The following is a 23,167-nucleotide window of genomic DNA, read 5'->3' on the forward strand; positions in this document are numbered from 1 at the left end:
ATTTTTATATAGACAAATCTTTTTTTTTTTTTTTTTGGCCTGGAGCAGAATAAAAGTATCTATTTTCCTTAAAAAACACAATTGTGAATGTGAATCAATAATTTTAAATGTTTGTCGGGTCCAAAATGATTGCTTGTTTATCTCTGTGTGAGGAAATCAGACAAATACATTTAATTTTTTTCATTTAACCACTTCTCTATTGATCAGCCACTGAAAAGATGATGGATAGTGAAATCTGTGATAGTGATAATGGCCAAATTTCGAGGTTAAACAACATATCTTATAACCCGTTAGCCAACGGTAGCATTCAACCACAACTTGGATTACATTATCATTTGATTATGTAAAGTGTGTTTCACTTCCAGGGTTAAATAAATGTGTCCAAGATGTCGCTTTATATTTTAGAAAATAATTTACGCCTTCTTGTTGTACCGCGGACTGTTATCGCTAAGCTAGGAGGTGGCAGAATGCTAATGTTAGCCGTTGTCCAACGGAAGCTAATGGGATTTATCAAATATGTTGTTTAACCTTGAAATGGAAAGCCACATTTACTGGCTGAATGTTATCAATAACACCTTTAAGTGGATAAAATGCTATTTGCAGCTGCAATATTTTGCATAGCTTCCTACAGCCATCCTACTGCTTCTCCAAACTGGGGGCGTACCTCATTCAAAAAACGTAAGCTATTCCTTTATTAGTAATTATGTAATGATATTTTCATGTAATACATTTTGTCTTGATCCAACACTGCCATAACCAAACAGAAATTGCAAACCCCAAGCTTCTCAAAGGCACGATGTATTTATTATAGAGCTTTAGTGTTTCATTTTCTGGTACCAGCAGCCACATATAATTGTATCAACACCAGTATTTTGTGGGTTTTATTTACTAATCCTCCCACCAATTTAGGACTTAATTTCTGTGTCAGATGTATTTTTATTCAGTATAGCACAATAGTTGAAGCTAGCACAGCGAATACTCTAATGAGCGGTGACATTTAAATTGTAGAGTTGGAGAAAGTCATGTAGCTTCGGCACACGGAGTTGATGTCCTCACCTGTGTAGTGATTTCAGCCTTAATATTAAAAAACCCTCAGCTATTTCATATAAAGAAATAAGCTGTCACCACTTCCTCTTACACCTACCCTATTTCTACTCTGTCCATTTTCATTAACCGAAATATGTGATTGAATATTCCAGTGGGGCTATATCAATCATTCAATAACATTTCCATTTGGACATGTCTTTCCCATATCTATATTCGGTGAATGAAGTATTTTTTTTTCAAGTTAGGAAGAATATATATTCATATGAACATAACAAGGATGTGATTGAATTGACTGCCTGCCCACAAGCTAGTGAGGGGTAATTGCACGGCGTAGAATTACCTACAGTTTCCATCCTCGTGTCATTGGCCAAATATGGCGTGTCAATACGCTGCGACGCAAAGCAAGCCGATACGAGTTATATATCTTTCAAAAGATTAATCTAATTGAAATTCCAGCGATGAGGATGAGCAGTTTGAATGTTGCTGATTCACATATTCACTTCTTTTCACAACTTAATGAGAGGTTGCGTACATTTCTGCAGGAAGTTCAGAGTCATCGCCCCACTCTTTGGTTAGATGAGGTGTCAGTTCACGTTAGGATTCAAACTCTATCCTCAACTTACAGCCTATAAACTCTGCTGCTGGTGTGTGGCATGACTTCCCTTTTAGCTTCAAATCAGACAAAACTGAACAAAGTTATTGATATTTGCACATTTTTCCTCTCACATATTGGGGATATTTTTAACCTTCATACAACGGCAAATAATACATAACTCCCATGTCAGTTCGTCTGTACTGGAGCTATTGAACAGCTTCTGCATAAAGCCCCTTACAGTAGTGTAATGTTTGAATATAATAAACATGATAATGCCAGTTTCAGTATGGATTTGGTTCCATGTTGGTAAAATTCCCAGATTCATTAAATTCCCAGTATAACAGATTTCTAAATTAATTTCCTGTCTCCTCTTTCTTTTCTTGGCAAAAGCGGTGAACAATTTAAATAAAACTTCTGTTCCATTTAAATACAAAGGAAATAAGTAATGTTTCTGAAAAACAGCAGTTTTAGTTCTTACATATAAATAACTATTTATATTTAATATTAGTGTCTGTATTTAAAGGCTAAAACGATGTGGTAAAGTATTTGAATTGATTGGATTCAATGAACAGAACAAATAAACCATCTTATACTTATTTTTCTCATCGCACGGATAAAAAATACAACCGTAGACCTTCTGAATTCAAATTTCTTCCCTTTTCAGGACAAAGACAAGCGTGGCTGTAACTCATTGTAACGTACACTTCCTTCAAACAGAACAAGGCCATTTCTTACATATTGCACCTAATTCTGGATAGCAACATACTACAATATATATGTCATTTCCTAGCACCTCACATGAAGAGTAAAGTTATAACCTAAGTAGGTTATTATATGCATAAAGCTCCCACAAGCCTGTGATGCCGGCGACCTTCATCCTCACAGCTTTAAATTCAAACTGTATCCTCCCTGTTGATGATATTCCACCTATTTAGAAACAGTATCATTAGTATGTTTCCCCTCATATCATGAGTCTTGAGTGTCAATATAGTGTCTCAACGAACAGTACTAATTAATGCAAAACGTGCATTGCACTGCTCAGTTCTGATCCAAATGTACATACTGGTGGTAATAATGAGCATTGTGCAGAAAAATAGCATCATTTCAGATCAGTTTGCAGTGATATAACAAAGATCACGTTCCCCCTCTCCAGTTTGAGATCACACAGATTACTTACAGTATTTGTTTTACAGCTGAATGCTAATTGGGAACACAAGTAAAAATTGCTTCCATGTCAATCAAAAGCCTAGTTAGCTTTTTGCCTTTCACCCACTTAACAATTGCTCTAACGAGAAAACTTTTCCCTTAGCTCAGGCACTAATGAGTAATAAACTCAACAATGGTACTTTAACTTCAGTTTGAGGTGTGGCAGCTCAGTGTTGAAAGCCAATAGTTTCACTATAAAGGAACGCCACTGTGCAGCAGTAGCTATTTTGTTAAGTGTTATGCCTTTCTCTCTTAGCAATCCCCATCAGCTACACGTGGGACATAGCTACTGAATTAACCCTGAGAAAAAATCTGGTATTCAGGCTGCTATTATATTTAAAATGCAGGAGGTTTCTGGCACTGTGAGGGTGTCTATACCTGGATCTAAAAACAGAGCCAAATGTGCTGAAGAGAGAACTTCAGGATAGAATATACAGAAGTGCCCAATCCACTGGCACATGAAGCACTAGACATCTCATTAGCAACAATTACTGATGAAACAGAAAATTATGCACAGGCACTCAGCACGGAAACCCTTTCAACTCGCACACACACACACGCAAAACACACAAACTATACAAACACCACAAAAAGTAGAGGGACAGATACTCCTGCTCTGTGCAATAAGAAGGTTAGCCCTGTTACTAATTATGACACTAATTCATTATGAGAGAGAATTAGAGCCTGGCCTCTGCGCCCAAACTCCAATCAGGCTGTAAATGAGGCAGAAAAAAACGGAGCTGAACCTGGTAATGGAGAGACTCTTCAGACATGTGAATTCCAACACCTGCACATCAGGAAACTCACTGCTACGAAAAAAATAAAACAGCTGAGACACAGGGAGCATGCCCCTCTGAATGTACATATTATTGTGCATGCATGCATGAAATTGTGCACCCTCATCACACACACTTAGAACATTTTTTTGAAGTTTGTGACACTGTTTTTTTTTTTTTTAAATAAACTCTAACCTAGTGGTTATCTGAGTGATCAACTGAGTGATGTAATGCTACCTTACTTATGTGATTAAAAAGTTTGATTTAACCTTTTATGTGAGATTTAATAAGTGATGAGTGTTCAATACAACAGTGCTACCCACATGGAAACTTTGCTGAGATCTCGTTGGTCAGTAGTCTCAAATTATCACTGAAACAAAAAAAATCTGACTATGTTTGTTCAAGTTTTAATGGAAACGCAGAGTCAGTTCAGTCAGTCAGTTCCACACGTCCAAGTTGTTTCTCGTTTAGCGACATCCCCGTTAAGAATAAGCCTTAAAAGATGACCTTTGAATATGGTTGTTGAGAAAAGCTGCTTGAGGAAATAAGAGCATTTGACTTTTTTGAAGTACATCAAAAAGGACAAAAATATTCATGTGAATCCAAGATGCTGTAAAACGTACAATCTTATTTGCTTATTTGACGATTTAACTGAGCACCCACAGAGATATTCAAGCATACGTTATGAAAGACAGACACAACAGGTAAAAGACAGCAGGGACGAAACACACAATTGACTGAAATGCAAGATATTTCTCAATTGCATTAGGTACAGTAGAGCGAACAGCATGTTTTTAATGGACATTCTCAGACTATTCATTTATCCTTTGTTACTAGAGGCTGACATCTTTTCAGGAATCCTGTCGGGTTCCCGCGGGATGGGAGCAGGCAAGATGGTTTTTATATATAAATATGCCGCTCTAATATGAATAAATGCTGTTTTCTTTATTTTGAAAAAAAAAAAAATGCTCGTCATTCTGTTAGTCATTATTGTGCCTCAGAATAGCTAAAAGGGATTTGATGCACCACCTGGTGAGGATGCTGAGAGACAGAAATAAAGTAAATGCTAAATGCTAAAACAATATGGAAGTTTATATTTTCTAATCCATCTCTGTGTTGTCCGTAGTGCTCACGTTTTATTCTGCTGTTATTTCTGTAGACAAATATTAGTTGTTTAGTTGCTCATTTTAATTAAAGGCCTTATTTATAAATGTGTATTTAGAATAGATAATCAGGCGGCAAATTCTGTCTACATGGACGAATGTTGGTGTTGACATCAGAGCTCGGTGGCACGATGTTGATCCACCAGTGTTGTTGGATTGACATTGAATGCATCTGTAGCCTTCAGGTGTCTTTTGATGTAACAATAGCATCATTTATCACCTGATATAAATGTAACACAGAAACCTTTACTTACAGTACATTTCACCAACTTACCTTTATCTAAGCATAATTTAACAGAGTGAAATGTTTTTAAAGGATTTTACTTTTACTTGAGAATAATATTCGAGTTCTCTTTTCATCTCATCACATCAAATCGAAGTCATTGCATTACCTAAAGAAGGGAGTATTTTTATGCAAGTGGGATGGGAGAGGAGTGAAAATCTAGTCTCCTGTCAGTGTCTATTTGTAATGTGCCATAAAAGCACAAGCTCAATCACAATTAGAGATACATGCGTTTGTATGCGAACCAGGGCACTTTATCCATGAGATAGAATATGTTCAATTACGTTTTTCCTGAGTTTCTTGCAAGGGGCACCTTGAAATTTAGTTACATTTCATCTGCAACTGTTTCAAATTAATCTCAGCATAACATTGAAAGATATGTAGGGCTTTTGTCTGCTTGAGCATGGCCGCAGGAACAAGTAATATCTGGAGAAGAGACTGTTGGCACTGGGACATGACCAGACGTCTGTCACATATGATGAATTTTCGTGTCCTCACCTTTTTCCCTCACCTTTCCATTTCCAGTCAGGATAGATACAGCTAGCACCCAAGAGAACTGTGGCCTTAAAAAGAGAGTATAAAGGAAAACACTGGTGAAATATCCTAGAAACCAGCCGTCCCCCATTTTCTCTATTGTCCTGCGTCAAGGGAAGCATCTTTTCTGGAACTCCTCTCGGCCATACTTTGACAGCTAATTAAGAGGATGATGAGTGCTACATTGCTCTGATGTGACGGTGAAGAATTAAAGATGAAAGAGGAGATTATGTTTCTATTAATATAGGTTTAGTTTGCTCTTTCCACACCTCAGTCTTGTGGAGCACAATGGAAGATCACTTAAAGGAAGAAATTAACAAACAAATATAAAGCGAATAAAAACATTTATTTCCAACGTAATGTCACACAACACAGTTACTGTTGCCGGACACAGAAAGGCGAGGGTGACTTTGAGATATTATGACAACATATCTATCAACACCTCCATTGTGTTTGAGTGGAAGGCGTGAACATCCGTGGTACGATCATCTGAAAAGCAAATTATGTTTAAATGAAACACCACCTGTGTTTATCTAATGCCGGTTGCAAGCTCTGCTGTAAAATGAAAATATATTGTGCTGTGATTTTATGTAGACGTTGTGGCATATTGATAAATTGACATTCAAAATACATTTGTGAAACACTATGCAATTGTGGACATGTTTATTTCCCGGTTACATAGCATTCAGAGCGGTTATTTTCTTCTGTATTGTCCAAATGGTGTGTCTGTTCTGCATTTATTGTTTTTCTCCTGTATCATTCTTCCGTATCATTAAGAAGAAGACAGGTGTGCACAGCTTCACGTGATTTAGATGCCGAGGCGACTGCAACCAGAGTGGAGGAAATCAAAGATTTGAGTTCATTCTCCTCTTTTAGATTGTTCTTGTACCACTCATTTGACTAACGCTCTCGCACAAATATCAGGCTTATCGACCTCCAGGACCTCTCAGACTGAAGGAAATGATGAAATTCAATCAAACTTCCACCGAATTGAGGTTGATTGATGACTTGGCGGCGGTTTTCTGGCCAATGCAATTCCAAGTGAAATCAGATAGACTCAACACACGTTCTCTGGGTGAGCCCACAGGGAGAGAGAAAAAAAGGCCCCTACAAATGCAGTAATTTGTACACTTGATGAACTGTAGAGGTAATGTGGGACATCCATGGAGGCACACTGGAGATGGAGAAAGCCATATTAGCACAAATTGAATTGAATACCCCATAAAATGTTCATTATGATTCATTCTTCCTTTTATCTCATTGTTTTAGCCACAATCTGTTTTTCCTGCTTTTACCTAATCCTCTGAGGACCACGAACATCCCATCGACACCGGTGATCCCCTGAACACACCTTAACTCATCAAAAAAGATTTGTCAATTACTTCGATTTATGGCCGAATATCTGCAAAACTAATAAGACTAAAGGCTCTCGTGTACCGCAGTATGTGCAGCCCAGTCACCAGGATATAATGTTGGCAGTTTACGTTTCTGCAAACCACAGATACATCTGAGGTTGACATTTATACCAAACATGGCATATCACGTTATGACACCGTGGGACATTTCCGTCTGTCAGACCATCTTTATCAATGACCCAAACGGGTCTTTTAAACCAAACCATGACTTTTTCCTTATCAACTTTTTTTTATTGTGCATAAATCTAACCAGAGCATAAGCACATCATTATGACGAGAGAAACAGAAACATCCAACCTAAAGAAAACATAAAGCTGCAATATAAAGCAAGATTCAGTTTGAATTTATCTGTGATGATGCAGAAACATACTTAGCTAACAGACTGGGTTGGTTTTGGCGGTTAGCCTGCTAATATGCTAAACTAAGATAGTAAACATTGTAAACCTTATACCTGCTAAACATTAGCAGTGGTGGAATGTACGGCTCAGCTGCTTAGAGCCGGCTAGTGAGTCTGGATTAGAGCCAGACCCTCTCGAGAACTAACACCTGGAGTCGCTTCTGATTCGGCTCTGATCCGAACTATTTTTACAACGGGAGGAGAGCTCAGAGATTACTTTTAAACTTTTGAGATTAAAACGTGGATTTATCTGCACTCATGTTTATCAACCTGACCGCAGCCGTCTAGCCGTTTTCAGAGAATTAATACATATTATATCTTTAAATACATCGGATGCAAATACTGTTGTACTTTTACATAATAATATTTAGAATGCAGGAATTTTACATGCAAGAGCCTACTTCCACACGGAGGTATTGACACTTTTACTTCAGTACTTCAGTAAGATCTGACTAGTTTTTTCCACCACCGGCTATTAAACACCCACACAGACCTCCTGGCTTAGCTCGGTACAATCCACTGTTGGAGAAGCATGAGCTGCTAAATTGAATTATTATATGAACATCTTAATATTATTAAACTAGACACATATATTTCACAGTAGTTTTAGATGATATCATCTGAGTTTCACTTCAACTTGCTTTTGAATTGAAACCTGTATTAGACTAAACAGATAAAAGAAAAATCTGCCTAAGAAGAACCTTGAAGAGCTTTTCATGCACACTTCATCTGGATACGGCTTTTTGCAATAGAAAGATAAACTTTGAAAGTCACTTTCAGTCAAGGCTACCTCCAAATGTTATTTGAGGCTTGGCAGCAGAGTTCCCTAACAGGTTGTGCCCCCGCTGCCCTAGTTGCCGCTTGGCCCTCCTTTGCTCTGTATGGTGAAAGCACCGCTCAGTACTGGCATGCCTGTGGAGAGGCTGTGTGTAGGGGGTGTGGGGTGGTGGTGGTGGTGGTGGTGGTGGATATGTGTGTTGTGTGTGGGTTGGCTGAAAACCTTGTGACTTGCACTGGCTCAAGCAAATTCCTTTTAATAAATCATAAAGACTCTCCGGTTAGAAGTTTTGATTGACTGATGACGGGCGAGGGGGGATAGGGATGTTTACACTGCTTTGACTCCATCTGTGTTTCAAAGTCAAACATTTTAATTATATTTAACTGATGATTTTCCACCAGATTTTTTTTGCTCATCACTGTAAAACCTGTCATGACGCTCAGGTGACATTTCAAAGGGGAAAAAGGTAAAATGTGACCTTCACAACTGGATAAATAACCATCATTTATCAGGGTCCATAAAAGATGTTTTCAAAAGAAACCTAGATTCAGATTTTTTCTGTCTGTTTGTTGACTGTTTAGAGCAGTCAGCTGAATTTTAAAATGCTCCCAATATGCCACACCCACTCAGATTTTTGACTCAACAGCGGAGGACGGCATAATGAGCACCAGCGAGCATTGCTAGACATCTCAGCTACCGGAGCTTCTAAAGCCTCGTTCTTAAACTAAAATAGGACATGACACTGCACCACTGTTACACTATGGTACATTGTGATATCTCACCTTTTTCGCCAGGTTTTTTTTTTTTCTTTCCCCCAAATCTCTGCTCCAACTCTATTATAAAACTGGAACTTTATTGTCTGCTTGAATCGCAGGGACACCGTCACTCAAGGGGATGGATGGAGAGCGGGGAACGGGTGGGGGGGTGGTGTAGCTTGATATTCTTCTGACACTCTCAGCGCGCCCACACAAGATGGAGTGCTTGTCATATGTGGGCGCTTGTTGACATGTCATCATGGATGTGCGCATTCGGTTGAAGGAAGGCGGAGAATACATAAATGTTAGACAATATCAAACCTTACTCAGGTCTTTTTGGCCACCGGGCACAGATTGTGTTAGATGTGTCTGAGCTTTATTCAGAAGACAGCCTTGGTAATTGTTTGGCTTGGCAACTGCTACAATTAATGCCAGTGGGCTGCACAAGCTTATTGTGTAACATTATGCTGTAATCATTGTTGAAAAAGTTAAGATATTTTTGGCTTAAAGACAGAAAATATGGCTCACTTTGTCAGTGCAAAGCTTGTTGTCGGTGGAAAGCCTCCAGAGCACATTAGAAAAATCTGTGAGTTTACCAGTTAACATATTGATTATATCCTGTGATTAACATAATATTACATTTACTGCTTCACCGCATTAATAAAATTAAACCGGCCAATTTCCGCATTCAGGGAAAATAACAAGGTTAAGGTGAATGCAAAGTGAAGTGACTGTGAAATGCAATACTGAAAACTAACCATGGTTAACACTTTCATACATATTTAAAGACACACAAACTGTACATGCACACAGACACACTGCACACACAGTTGCATGGAGGCGCAGAGTGAGCACCTGCTGGGAATGTCTGCGGGTCTGGACATGACCCTGTCAAGAGTCTTCAGGAGATTAATTTTGCAGGCCTGTTTTCTTAGATAAAAAAAAGAAAATCGAGACGGAATTACAAATGTGGGACGTGGGGAACAAATCTGAAAATGATATACATTTCAAAAGGGATTAAATAAATCAGCACATTTCTCTGTTCCTTCATTTGTCCTTTGTTTAAGCCAATATTTCTTCAAAGAAGATAGAGCTTTAGCCTTGTCAGAATGTATGAAGTTGCTATAAGAATCTCTGGTGGTAGACACTGTCGATGCAGAATGAAGCAAGGGACTCCATGCAATGGTAATCAGGCCACACACACACAAAAAAAAATGCCCCCCCTGAGTAATTTATCCTCCAAAGTAATTTCAGTATTTATGGGATTCACCTTCAAAATGTAATGTGGCATGCAGGTAGAAAAAACATAGGAAATGAGAAATCCAGTGAGAACGGGAGCGAGGGAGAGGCAGAGAGACGGGAAGGGGGGAGAAAACCAAAGTGGGAGTCATAAAGTAAGTAATCTCTCCAGTCTGCTGCCATCCAGACAGGTCTCCTGTGACCTCCACCACCGGTGACCTACGTCCTTCACATCTGACAAAGTTGGGAGGACACGCTGGAAATATGAGGCCGTCGCAGCCACCTCCGTATTTGAATGTGCTCATTATGTCTCAGTCTGGATAAGAGCATCTGTTAAATGACTGAATGGTAAATTGTGTGCTGAGGACAGCAGACTAGCAGGGCAGATAAAGGAGCTTTGTCTTAGTTACATTTCAGCAGGTAGCAACGTGGCTCAGACTGCCAACAGGTTTTGCTACTGTGCAGGCCTAATGGTGGATGACTGAGGGGAGGAGAGGGAGTCGCCGGGAAAAGATATGTGATTTTCCACTTGTCCAAGCAGTTTTCTGTGAAATCACACAAGTTGCCTTGTACTTTGTTCCAGGAAATGTATTGCACAAGCTGGATTTCAAAATATGCATTATCTTTCACATTTAACAGGCTTTGGGGAAGGTTGATGTGTCGGTAAGAACATTTGGTGAATCTTGAAAAGCGAAATGATGTCGGTGGGACTTGGACAGGTAATATTTTCTCTACCGAAAAAATGTGGACAAGATTTATGAAAGTAAGGGTGGAGGGAATGGAAACCATCTAATATTGCCCTGTGGAGTTTTCTTGTGAAGAAACAAAAGTTATGTTTACATTATGTGTATATGCATATTTCATAGTGTGCATTGTTCACTTATTCTTCTGGTTTCAGGTGAAACCTGTCCATCAGTTTCTTGCAGAGGTTAGAACAATAGTGGGTGATATTTCTGGCAGTGTAAGTATCAAAGCACCATTATAACTGGCACGATGTCAGTCATGCTGCGAATATGCTCACAAACGTACATGTGAGTCTTTGTGCTTGTACTTTGTTTTTACATTTTGTTCATAGTTTGTTCCATAGTGTCCAGAAACTCCACTGAGCACCTTTAAATCCTGCATGTTATTACCCAGCCGTATGAGTTATCGACAGATTAATTATCTGCACAGTAAACATCACATTAAGAGGTTAGTTTTTCTTGTTATTCTCTGAGAACTCGTCTTAAATCCATACTGTTTGACTGATTGCTCTAATGGATTGGTACTAATTAGTAAATTGTTTTGTGTTTTTGGGACTACCTGAGCAAAACTGCTGCTGCACTTCCATCACTGACATGGTAATGCCCCCACTTGTCTTTTTTTTTGTGTCTGAGCACTAAAAGTGAAAAATGTTTTCCTTTGTGTCATTGGAAAATAGATATTGTACCATCATGTACTCGTAGCCTGTATTCCAGCATTATTTCACTTTGTGAGTGTTGCGTCTTGAGAGAGGCCCTTTGTGACCGAAACACCGACCCTTTTTTAATAAAGCAATCAACGCAGAGATGAAATGTTTGCGTGGGAATTACTCTTTTTCATTTGAATGCCCCCTCTTATCCCCTAATAATCTGACAGCATCAACTTCAAGTCAAGGTAGCACTGGTTATCCAATGTCGTAACCCCATCATTATTAACTTCTTATATTGTCAGCATCACACTTGTGATTTCTCTTCTGTCTGCCTAATCCTGTGGATTCTCCAGAGAAGGAATATATGCCTATTTCTTAAAACAGAGTCTCTCCCTCTCTCTCTTGAATTTTTGATAAAACGATGTAGCAGAGCTGCCAAATCCAAATACTGTTTGTACATGTTTTTGCTATTTAAGAAACTGGGTCTGTATTTGTATATTTAAAATTTTGCTATCTCTTTTGACATAAACTTACAAATGGCTTGCTTTCACATCATTTACCTCTTTCCTTTATAAAGTCAATGAAAAGTATTGATTAAAGAGAGTATTGATATATCAGTAAGCAGCATGGTTTTGATTGATAACCCCAATTTAACACAGCTGCTGTCCATGCAGGCATTGTCAGGTAAGATACAAGCTTTTGTGCAGCGGAAAAAAAAAAAATATATATATTTTTTTACTTCTGTGGATTGTGTGTTAGTACTTGAACACCAGCCAGAACAGTTTTCTTGCAGCTGATCAGAATTCTTGGCTTGGCTTGCTCTTCCTTCAAACCTTCTATTTAAGGATTGCACCCCCTCCGAGCTATTGTACCAGTGCCACTGTGCTAATCAATCACAGACCACGCTGTGTGCTGTAGTGTACGTGTGTGTGCCTGTGCATGCTCGCACAATCGTGAAGGGGTGTTTAGCTGATGCTATTCCAATGATTATGAGTCCTTAAACATCAAGCCTATTGCCAAATTGCCCTTGACAAGGAAATATGTTGTTAGCTAAGATAATGTGCTACCCATTATTTTAGGCTATAGTGCTGTGCCAGGATGCAGGATTATTTGGAGCTTGCAGGGTGGCGGCAGCTGCACGCTTAGAGATACACAGAGCTGAAGCAGGGAGCATCTCTACCATTATGTTGCCAGTTATGGAGACAAGAAGGAAAATTGTAGGTTATACCTACAGGCAAAAGGAAATGTCGTTTGGCACCTTAGCACATATAGTATTTAGATGTGCAACAGCTTTATGCTATAAAAAAGCAACAGTGTTTGTAGGAATTTCTCATTAAAATATGGCTGTGAAATTAGCCACAATGACACACTCCAGGGCATTAAAAAAATAACTTCTACACAAGGTACAGTAGCTACAAAGATCTGCTTTGTGCTTTCATGTGGTCCAATTTGGGACTTCTCCAGCTCAATTTCCCATTAAATCTAAAAAAAAAACTGTTTTTCTTCTTTCTTCAGCCTGGTGAGTTACATATCAAAAGCAGTGGGAGGAAAATGTATTAAATATATGCCGATAAAAATCAGATATCATTATTAAAATTCACTTGACAATGGTATAGAGGAACGTCTTCATGAGTTAACGGCCCTTTTATCACATTCAACTAATTATATGTCGCCCCTCATTGGTGGCTATCTAAAGATGTTTGACTGCTACTTAATAGAGGCATGAAATAATGTTAAAGAAAATATCTACAACATCTTTCTGTGGAGGATCGACAATATGTCATCTCAAACAAGGCTTTTAGATAAAACAGGTGATGTGGCCTATCATACTCTATATTTCCTTCAATCAACATGCATCATTGTTGCAGTAATGGAAATGTTTGTCTGAGGAATAGACCGCAACATAAATCATTCACACGTTCCACCCTATAACATCTCCATAAACAGAGGAGCATGTGATATCAGGTAATGTCTCGATCTCATGTGGCAAGAAAAAAACAAACAAACAAAAAAACATGATGAATAAAAACGCCTGCTGACAGGCACCTAAACCATAAATACATCTTGAGAGGATGCATGTTCCACAGTAAATCAAAGGTCTTCATACAGAACTGTCAGTCTGTGAGGGTCATGAATCATTAGTATATGGTGAGACCTGGAAGATGGCGCAGCGAGAAATACTGAGCTCAGTGAAGAGTGTTTTTAAAGGAGTTTAAGTGCTGAATGTTAAAATCAGTAACATAATTTGCAAAATAAAATGCCATAGCCACACTGCATTGCAAGCATTCCAGCTGAAAATGAATAAATAGAAATGTATTCTGACGGGGTTCAGTGCATCCTGAAGGTACTTGCTATACATCATAAACTTGAGATTTGTTAAGAGATAAATTAGTAATGTGGTGTTGAGTAAGGTCATGTTTAACCATTTGATGGAATCCCCGGACAATAATTAATTGAAAGTGTTTGACCTTTTACAGCATCAGAAAGCATTGTTAGGTTTGTGCTGGTGTACAGTATGTACAGTAGGAGACCGGCCAATATACGTTTGAGAATGATGGCGTTTTGTTTGTGTTTGTTTGTTGGAGTATGTGTTATGCAGAATGGTCTAATGTGTATTATTAATATTATTATTATACATTTTGTTTTGTTTTGTTATTTCTAAATAAAAAAGTGCAAAAAGCAATTCAGGAGAAAGATAGTTGATTGTTTAGTCTCATTCCAGGGTCATCAACACTGAGCTCTGGGCCGCCACCAACCCAAAGTGTCAATATTTGACGACCTGACTCAACAATCAACTATCTCATAAATTGTGCCTTTAAAGTAGTTTCCTATTACATTTCTGCTCATTGACTGATAAATTAAAAGACTACTTTTGCAGGACTTTTATCATTGAGGTATTAACATTTGCAGCATGTTTGCAGCCGTTGCTTGCAGGGGCTCTGTGGGATTAATGTGTTGCTGTCGTTAATTTCTTTTTTCGGAACTAACGTCAGCTACTGTTGCTCTCTGTTAGTGGAGCAGAGAGAGGCGCTGGGACGAGGCCCTCGAGAACGTGCATGAAGTCACATCCATTGGACTGTGGCGGAAAATCTAACCCGAGTCCTTCACATAGAAATCCACAGTCCAGTAGCATTAAACAACTTAAACAAATCATCAACAGGACTGGACAGGCAACCGAGAGAGACAGAGAAGGTTTAATTTTTCATCTTCACATATGGACAATAAAAAGCGGTTAACGTAATGTAACGTGTAAATTGCTACAAATTGTTACGTAGAGCCGCTTTAAGGTCATTTCAACAACTTTAAACTACTCAAATATTATATAACTCACGTTGATGCATCCTATTTTATTAACCAATTCTGTCTTATATGAAACATTTAAAAACTACAAATTAAACATGGTGGATTCAAAAGCACAATATACTAAATCAAATTTAAATAAAGTCCACAAACCTAATTGTTTTTGCTATTTCGGGTTTATTAATGAACTCATGGTATGGGATAGACTGGCCTCGGTACATAGGATAGATGGGATAGATGTTTTGTAAAGTCTTTACGGGCAGAACATTATCATGGATGGACGTCAAAGAGTGGAAGGTCTGTGAAGCTGGTGGAGGTTGTAGCAATTAAGCCAGTTTGTGTTTCGTGGAGAACTGTACAAATACGCGTCCAACAGATGACAATAAATAAATGGGAACACGGCAGCTGAGACCATTCCTCCATCGGATGGCTTTGCGATGGGTACGGCCGTGTCTGCGAGGCTAACACAACAGATATGTAGCACACCACCTGGCTGCAGCATCCTACAGAACACATCATTTAATCACTGGACCTTTGGCTGTGAGAGAGAAAGAGAGAGGGACAGAGGGCCAGAGAAAGGCTGAGGCTGAAATAAATGTCTCAAAATGAATTCTGAATCCATGAGATGTCATATGAAGCTTTAATTTTAGAATCCTCATGAAGCAAAATGACCAAATGTATTACCAGCCAAGACTAATCCTTTTTATATAAATCCCCACATTCCCCACTTTGTCTTGTTATGAGAGGCCCTGTGTGTCTACTGGATGCTTCTTACTCTCTGTCTCCTTCCCTAAAAAGCATCAAATACCACGGGTCGAGTGGGACGCAATCTCATCCATCATTATCAATCTCTTCATGTGGCTATCACATCATTGGATGGTAAAAAAAAATCCACTCACCCTACTCGCAGTCCCCAGTGAGGCAGAAAATGAGGGCAAAACATAGCCTCAACATTAGTGAATAAAAAAGTGAATTGGAAAGCCATTTAAAACAATAAACATCAACAAAATAGACCACACATGTCACGGATTGTGCGCACCCAACCTTTTTTAGCTTATGTCATTCGCCCCTCCAGGCGGACAACATGCTGCATTTCTGGTCAAATCTGATCGAGTATATTTGGTAAATCTCGTTATGTTTCTTCAGACTGCCCATGTTTAATTGAATTGGAGTAAAACATGACTTGAGAGGGGGTTTGGCAGATGAGACAAAGGGGAGATAAAAAGAAGAAGAGCCAAAGATTTTAGTCAAACAGTCACATAACTAAATCCTCTAATAGCACTGAGAGTAAAATGCTTCGGCAGGGAGTTTTGGTCGGCTGAGGTCTGGAGGAGATTATTTTTGCTGAGTGGAGTGACAGCTAGCTTTTGAGCAAGTATAGCTGTTTAAGCTACTTCCAGGATGATATGTGGCACTGTGTCTATAAAGTGGAAGGGGTGAACCCACCGGGTATACCCCAGCTTTCCTTTCGGACCCCGACAATTTATTTTGGTGGGGGATTTTCTTTTCTTTTTTTTTATTTCCTCCATCTCTTAATTTGACCACTCTATAAAAAGGAAAAAATAAAGAATGCTGCTGAATATGGTATTTCCATCAACACGTATGGCTCCATGTCCTATGTAAATACAAAAGCATGCATAGTTAGAAGTAGTATTAGCTGCAAGAAGCTGTAGTATCTACATTTTAACACGTGGCTGCTGGTTAGACAAAAAGTTATATAATCAATAAAATGCAATACATCACTTTCAGCTGTCAGGGATAGAAAAATAAGCTTTTGCAGACATTATGTTATCAGTAATGGCGAATCCATCATATTTGCTACTTTAGATGCCGTCACTATAGCTCTGTGCACTGAAACCTATACACTGCACATACACTGTATATAATCCACTACAGGATTAGGACCCTATGTAAAAGGTTACTGTACAATCCAGTGAAAGCCCATATGGCTGTGGTAGGCCAACGAGATTTAATCACACATTTTGGCTCATAATCTCATCATCAACTGGGCATGGTGTCTGAATGTTGTTTTTTTTTTTTTTTTCCTTTCCCTCAATGTAGCCGTTAGTCAAATGAGGCCAGTGCAATCAGCCCTGACAGATTTAGAGCATGTTACAAGCCCTGTTTGTCACAAGCCGTACCTGCCACTCAACTTGCAACAGAGAGAAAGAGAATAGAAGACCATTTTGTCATTTGCCTTTTGAATATCTTTAGGTAACCTGAAAAGAAGTAATTTTAGGGCCCCCTGGGGCTTAAATGGCATGCCTTGATTTCGTTGAAAAGTACTGCAACCCACACAAAAAGACTCCTAATTCCATAGTTTCTGCTAATTACTTATAATTGCCTGGCCAAACTTTAAATAGTTCCAGACTGAAATCTTAATGATAGATTTATCCTGTTTTGAAGGAGCTGCGTCACATTGCGTTATAATCAAAGTGTTTCTCATCTGTGTGATGCGTTTTTTAAGAAAACATTTGAAAGATATGTCATTATGTGTGGCATCTTTTCCTTCATGCAGGTGTGTATTTTGGAGAACAAGTACTGGCACCTGCTTTCCCCCTTTGTGATGGGTGACTATGCCATGTTTTCTCTGGGGTCTACATCACTGTTTGGTTTGTATAATTGAAGACAAGGCTAGAAAGGCAGGCTTGAAAATGAAGAGCTTATATTTCCCCATGCATCTGCACACCTGCATCTAAATAAATCTAAATTAAACATCCCAAGTGCTCACATTGCAATTTGAAGTCCTATTGACCCAAAGTAGGTCAATCGTTCCTGACAAAAACCAGGAAAATGCGACTCTTTCAGTCCTCTCCTGATTGCCTAATTTGAACAGACATGGATTGAGACGGCAGGTGATGATTTCAGTGCGTGGGCGCTTTAAAAAACAGCAGGTTTGAAAACACGTGCGTCTCACGCTTCCAATCCTTTTCAGCATCAAGGTGAGACGCTGGATGGTAAATAGTTGCTGCATGCTTTTCCCCGATTCTTTTATGCAACGTAATGATTTGGCCATGACAACAGAACAGTTGAGAAATATCATTTGTGTTTGTGCTTCTACATTGGCCATGAAACTTAACATCATCCTCAGCTGTATTCATGTGGAAAAATCTAATCAGAATTTAAGAACTTTGAAAGCATTTTCTCTGAAATCTGACATATAAAAAACCGTGTAGTATCATGAGAAAGAGATGTTATGTTATTCAGATTCGCTATACACAAATGGATCCATAAACCATGAAAAAATTGTGTTTAAACATATGTCGCCCTTCAAAGATCCTCAACGGCAGTATACAGGAAGTATAGGGGAAGGGATCAGGGGGTGTAGTCCTCCTATTTCTCAAATTCTCTCCATATAATCACCTGCAACAGGATTAGTTCGGGGGCTCAGGGTCTGCCACTAGGTCCTAAATATGTTTGCCAAAAGCCCCAGCTGGCCTTTCCCATTATTTGGACCAGGTACTGCAGAGTCCCCCCACCCCCCTAGAGCACACCATGCCTCCATCTTTTTCTGTATCCTCTCATCCATCCATCCATCCGCCCATGCCCATCTACAACACGGACTTCTCACTGTGTCTCCTCCTTAATGTTGTGCCAGGCCGCAGGCCCGACAATTATGTTTATCAGTGCTTGATATCACCGCAGTAAAAGTTGTAACTGGCATTTGGATAAGACAGACAGACGGACGGACCATTGGACGGACACTCTGTTCCACTAGTAAATGTGGCTTCACTCGCTGTGCTCATGTCATGTAACCGAAGGTCACGAGCGTCGTGCATTTTGCTTCTCGCAGCGTCATCATTTGCTGATTGAACGCTTTGAAAAAACTGCACGTTGGTGTTTTGTAAGTGACTGCGCTTAGCTAGCAAAGCTGTAAGCAAGCTAGCTAGGAGCTGCTAACACAGCCAGAGGGTCCATGCAAAGTTGCAAACGAAGCAGATTTGAAAAAAGCTTGAACATGAACAGGACATTTATGAAAACTGTTCTACTGTGCTGTATATGTTGTAGTGAAATGCATGGATTTTAAAGGAAGAAATTCACAAATTTTTCATGTTGTATTATTTTTCTTTATTTTCTATGGCAACAATCATTATGGACATTTACAGACATTTCATGACAGGCACTATACAACACATTTTTCTCATTTACTTTTTTTGTTTCACTACCCCTTTAATGCGCAACACAGTTGAAAAATAACTCATTCATTCATTATCTTGAAATCAGATCGTCATCATTTAATGTTCCAAGTAGTCATTTAATATCTTGTTTTTGAATACCACAAATCATTATTCTATTTTCCATTTCTTATTTTATTTTTGGGTATGTGGGTAAAAAATGACCCACATACAGTGTATTAATCATTGATATCTGTAAATGTTTGCATTCAGGAACAGATTTACTGCATTCAATCACACACTGAGCGCATCACATCTTGCCACTGTGCACAAAGTTCAAGTGATAGCAACTTAAGCCTCATTTGCAGCTTCCCCTTTCACAACATGCCCAATTAAATCACTGCTTCCTGACATCCCTAACAAAGAGAAACAGTTTCCAGTGGCGTGCTGTTCGTCTTATTTTGAAAATAATTATGCCTTAGCTTTTCTTCAGCATCAATTAACAGTTCCCATATATAGATATATAAATTACATGTGGGCATATAGGTGTTGAACTGAGCTCCAGGCAGCCGACCCTTATCATGTGTAGACAGCTGGGGGAGGGAGAGTCTGAGGTTGTGTCTGTGTCTGAGGCATAGAGGGAGGAGAAGGAGATGATTTTAAGTCACGATGACAGGGTAGCCTGTCTTAATGACAGGTAACCACTGTGTGGAAGAAATGCACAGTTCTTCTCATATCAGTAATCTTGAACAATAAATGCATATTCAGCTCAACTACTTATTTCCATATTGTTGCGTCTATTTACGGACTGCAAAATCTGCTTAAGCAAATATCTGTGTGAGGGTAAAGTGGACATACACTGTGGAAAAATGAACAGACAGAAAATGTGGTTTGCTTGTTTGTTTTGTTTTGCGGGGTTTGTATTATTACCTCATTAACATTGTAAATAATACATTTCTGAGTTTGAATTCCTTCTCCAAAGCTGCATAGTGGATCTCTAATAAGAAATATAAAAAAGGGATGAGAGTTAGGTGAGCATCCTTAAAATTAAAATGACATGAGCTGAAGCACTTTAGAATTATGCTTGAAAAAATAATAATAGGTAATCACATAGTTCACCTTCTCATGGCACTGTACTGATGGACAATGGCAATAATTCGTAATTCATTAAACAGGAATGGAGAAACATAAACAAGGATATCTTTAATGTTATGCCTTGAATTTCATTTCATTCACTATGTAAATTGTGTAAAAGGTTTTTTTTACGCAAAAATAAAGGTTTCGTGATGCACGGCCAGAAGCGAAATACTGGAGTCAAAGAGACATATGTACATCGATCTTAGGTCAAGCATAAAAGATTGAGATTCTAACACCTTACAATCCTGATAATCTCTCTATGCTTATCAGCGCGGAAAGACTAGGGAAAGATGAGAGCGTCCTGCTGTTGCTTATCCCTTCCCAGCATGGCCACCGCACTGATCAGAGGAGGAGGACACAGGTGGAGACCTGGAACAGTGTCATCATCAATGCTCACACAGAAACGAAACAGTCTGGCTCAGGCACCAGGAGCTGGATTTAGCCAAGGTGGGAAATGCCAGCCAAATGCCTTTTTGCACTTCTTGATTTCATGCTCCCCTCTCATAACAATATCAGGGGCCGTTCCGCGGATGGAGAGCAGGCTAATATTGAACAGGCAGGCCAGACAAATAAGAGCAAAGTGTACTTAGCCACCTGTGGACCAGCTGGAGAGGAGATGGCCGTAAGATGGCATCGAGTCCTCAGAGATTCAGTCTGATGAGCAAAATAAATGAAAACAACAGAAGCGCTAGACCTGCTGCTACACAGAAAATTATACAGACCCTGTATCAGAAATACTAATGAATGGTACTGTCACAGAACTTCAAGGCATCTGGGACTTGATGGATCGTGTGTTCTGACTTACTCGTATTGGTCAAATCAAATCAGACTATTATCCTCTGCCACTTGCAGACAAAACCGTGGCATTGTATTTTAAGTATCTAACATGTAGTGCTAAATTGGTTGCTTCAGTACGTATTAACCTTCTTGTTGAAGCTCATTTATTCAATTTGCCCTCCTCTTATGTACTGGTGCTGCGTCTTTTCAAAACTTGCTTATCGGCACAGATTATCTGGTAATGTGAGGGGTTTACAGATCCACTCTTAAGCCTCCTGGACTGTTTACATACTCATCTGGGCCGTCCTAGTATCAAACGTGTTTGAGATTTATGATTTATAATCTGGATGATTACATTGGTCTGTGTTAGTGTACACACTGTATGTATATCTCAGGAAACGTTTGTACATTTACATGAACATCGCACACAGCTCCATCTAGTCTATAGCATTTCCATTCTGTTTTATCTCATTTATAAGTATTTTTTTTAATCTGGTTGTTTTTTTCTCTGAGTACATTCTTAACCCTTGCACTGCTTCTTTTGTTATTGTCTGCACTGAATCCACGCCCCCCGCTGCTGAGTGGCGTTCGCTGTTTATTAAAAGAAAAAGAAAAAAACCTCATTAAATATGTCCTGTGTCCAAATTGCACCATATTCGACACTGCACTTCCACGAGTCCTCAGCTACAAGTCTGCAAACTGTGAAGTAGACTGGATGAAAGGTTCTCGAGATATGCGAATAACATACAGACAGAAACATACAGACACACAGAGACTCCTTGCTTTATGTGGCCATGCAATTTGCAGAGAAAGCATCTACCCAGACCTACCAATCAACAATCAATCTGGGGCTGAAATGATAACTTGAAGAACTACAGTTATAAAAATACTCACACTCACACAATAAGAAGGTCTCACACTGTCTAAAGTGACATGTCAACATGTTCAATTCACGAAGAAATAGATGTGTATACAGAAACTCAGCCTTCAAACTAGCTGTCAGGACTTCTGTAAGATTGTGAAGTCACAATTATGAAGTCACCGCCCTCAGCCATGCCGCCGACAGTAAACCTTATCTGTATAAAGCGCGGTGGGTGGTGCCTGCTCAGGACTGTGAGCGCTGACCAATCAGAGCAGACCCTTTCGGACAAAGGGTGAATAAAGGTGCTGCAGCAAAAGACTTTATAATAACAAATAAAAAAAATAATGCAGTGCTTTCAACCACAAATACTGACCACAAATATACCAATGGCAGCATTACAATATGATACATAAATCACAGACTTTAATGGTCTTTTGTGATAAATCCACAGCTGCTCCCTGCTGCTATTTGAGCCTCCCGTGCACATAACTGATGTAGGGGAGCGTATCCCAAATACTGTGCTTTGGAAGGGAAGGATAAGATACCACAGCGTGTTAAAGCAGAAAGGTGTCCCTTTTTACTTTTTTCTACACACATGGCCTCATGTTGCCAGTGCAGACTGAGCCCATAGAACAACAAGGGGTGGTTCGCTATCATGCCCAAGGCTTCAGCCTGGCAGCAGAGAAGAACCAGCGGGAGGCCTTTAAAGCAGCAGCCATTTTAGTCCATCCACTCCAACAAGTAAAGCTTAGGACCACAGTGCTGTGAGAGATAAATCCATCCACATTCAGTCAGAACATTGGCTAAGGATGGACAATCAGCTTATTTCAATAGACTCAGCTCTTCGTGGCATAGGTGCTAATCACCTTCTGGCTAATAAAAGGAAGAAGAGGGGGCATGAAATTGAGCTGTGGCCATACACCTTCTAGTTGTCATCACAGCAAAGCTGGGTTTGGGGAGATTGGTGCAATAAGACTAACACCCGCCAACAAGCATACTTAAGGCCAGTGCAAGTCAGCTGTGGTAATTAAGCCAGGCAGGAAAAAGAGAGTTTTGACAGTGTTTTTTAAATCCATCCTCGGCTACGTTGTCACTGCTGTTGCTGACAGAAAGTGAACGGGCTCAGTCAGGCTAAGACTGAAATGGTTCAACCTAACTGGCTGAACATGTGTGCAAAGTTTCCGTCTCCTGCTCTCCCTGATGAATGGTTATGTCTATAAAGATGTCAACCGTAGCATCACCACGGTCTGCTGTCCAAAATGTTTTCTCTGTAAAACAAATATGTGGCTCTATAGCAGGCGCATGCAGTCTCACTGATGATTTTATACCTCTGTGGAATTTAAAAGGCATTTTGTGGAAACAAAATCAAACCTGAAATTGAATGTTTGTGAGAAAATG

Source organism: Pagrus pagrus (genome assembly GCF_965226575.1).
Source record: "Pagrus pagrus genome assembly, chromosome: 5".
Lineage (NCBI taxonomy): Eukaryota > Metazoa > Chordata > Actinopteri > Spariformes > Sparidae > Pagrus > Pagrus pagrus.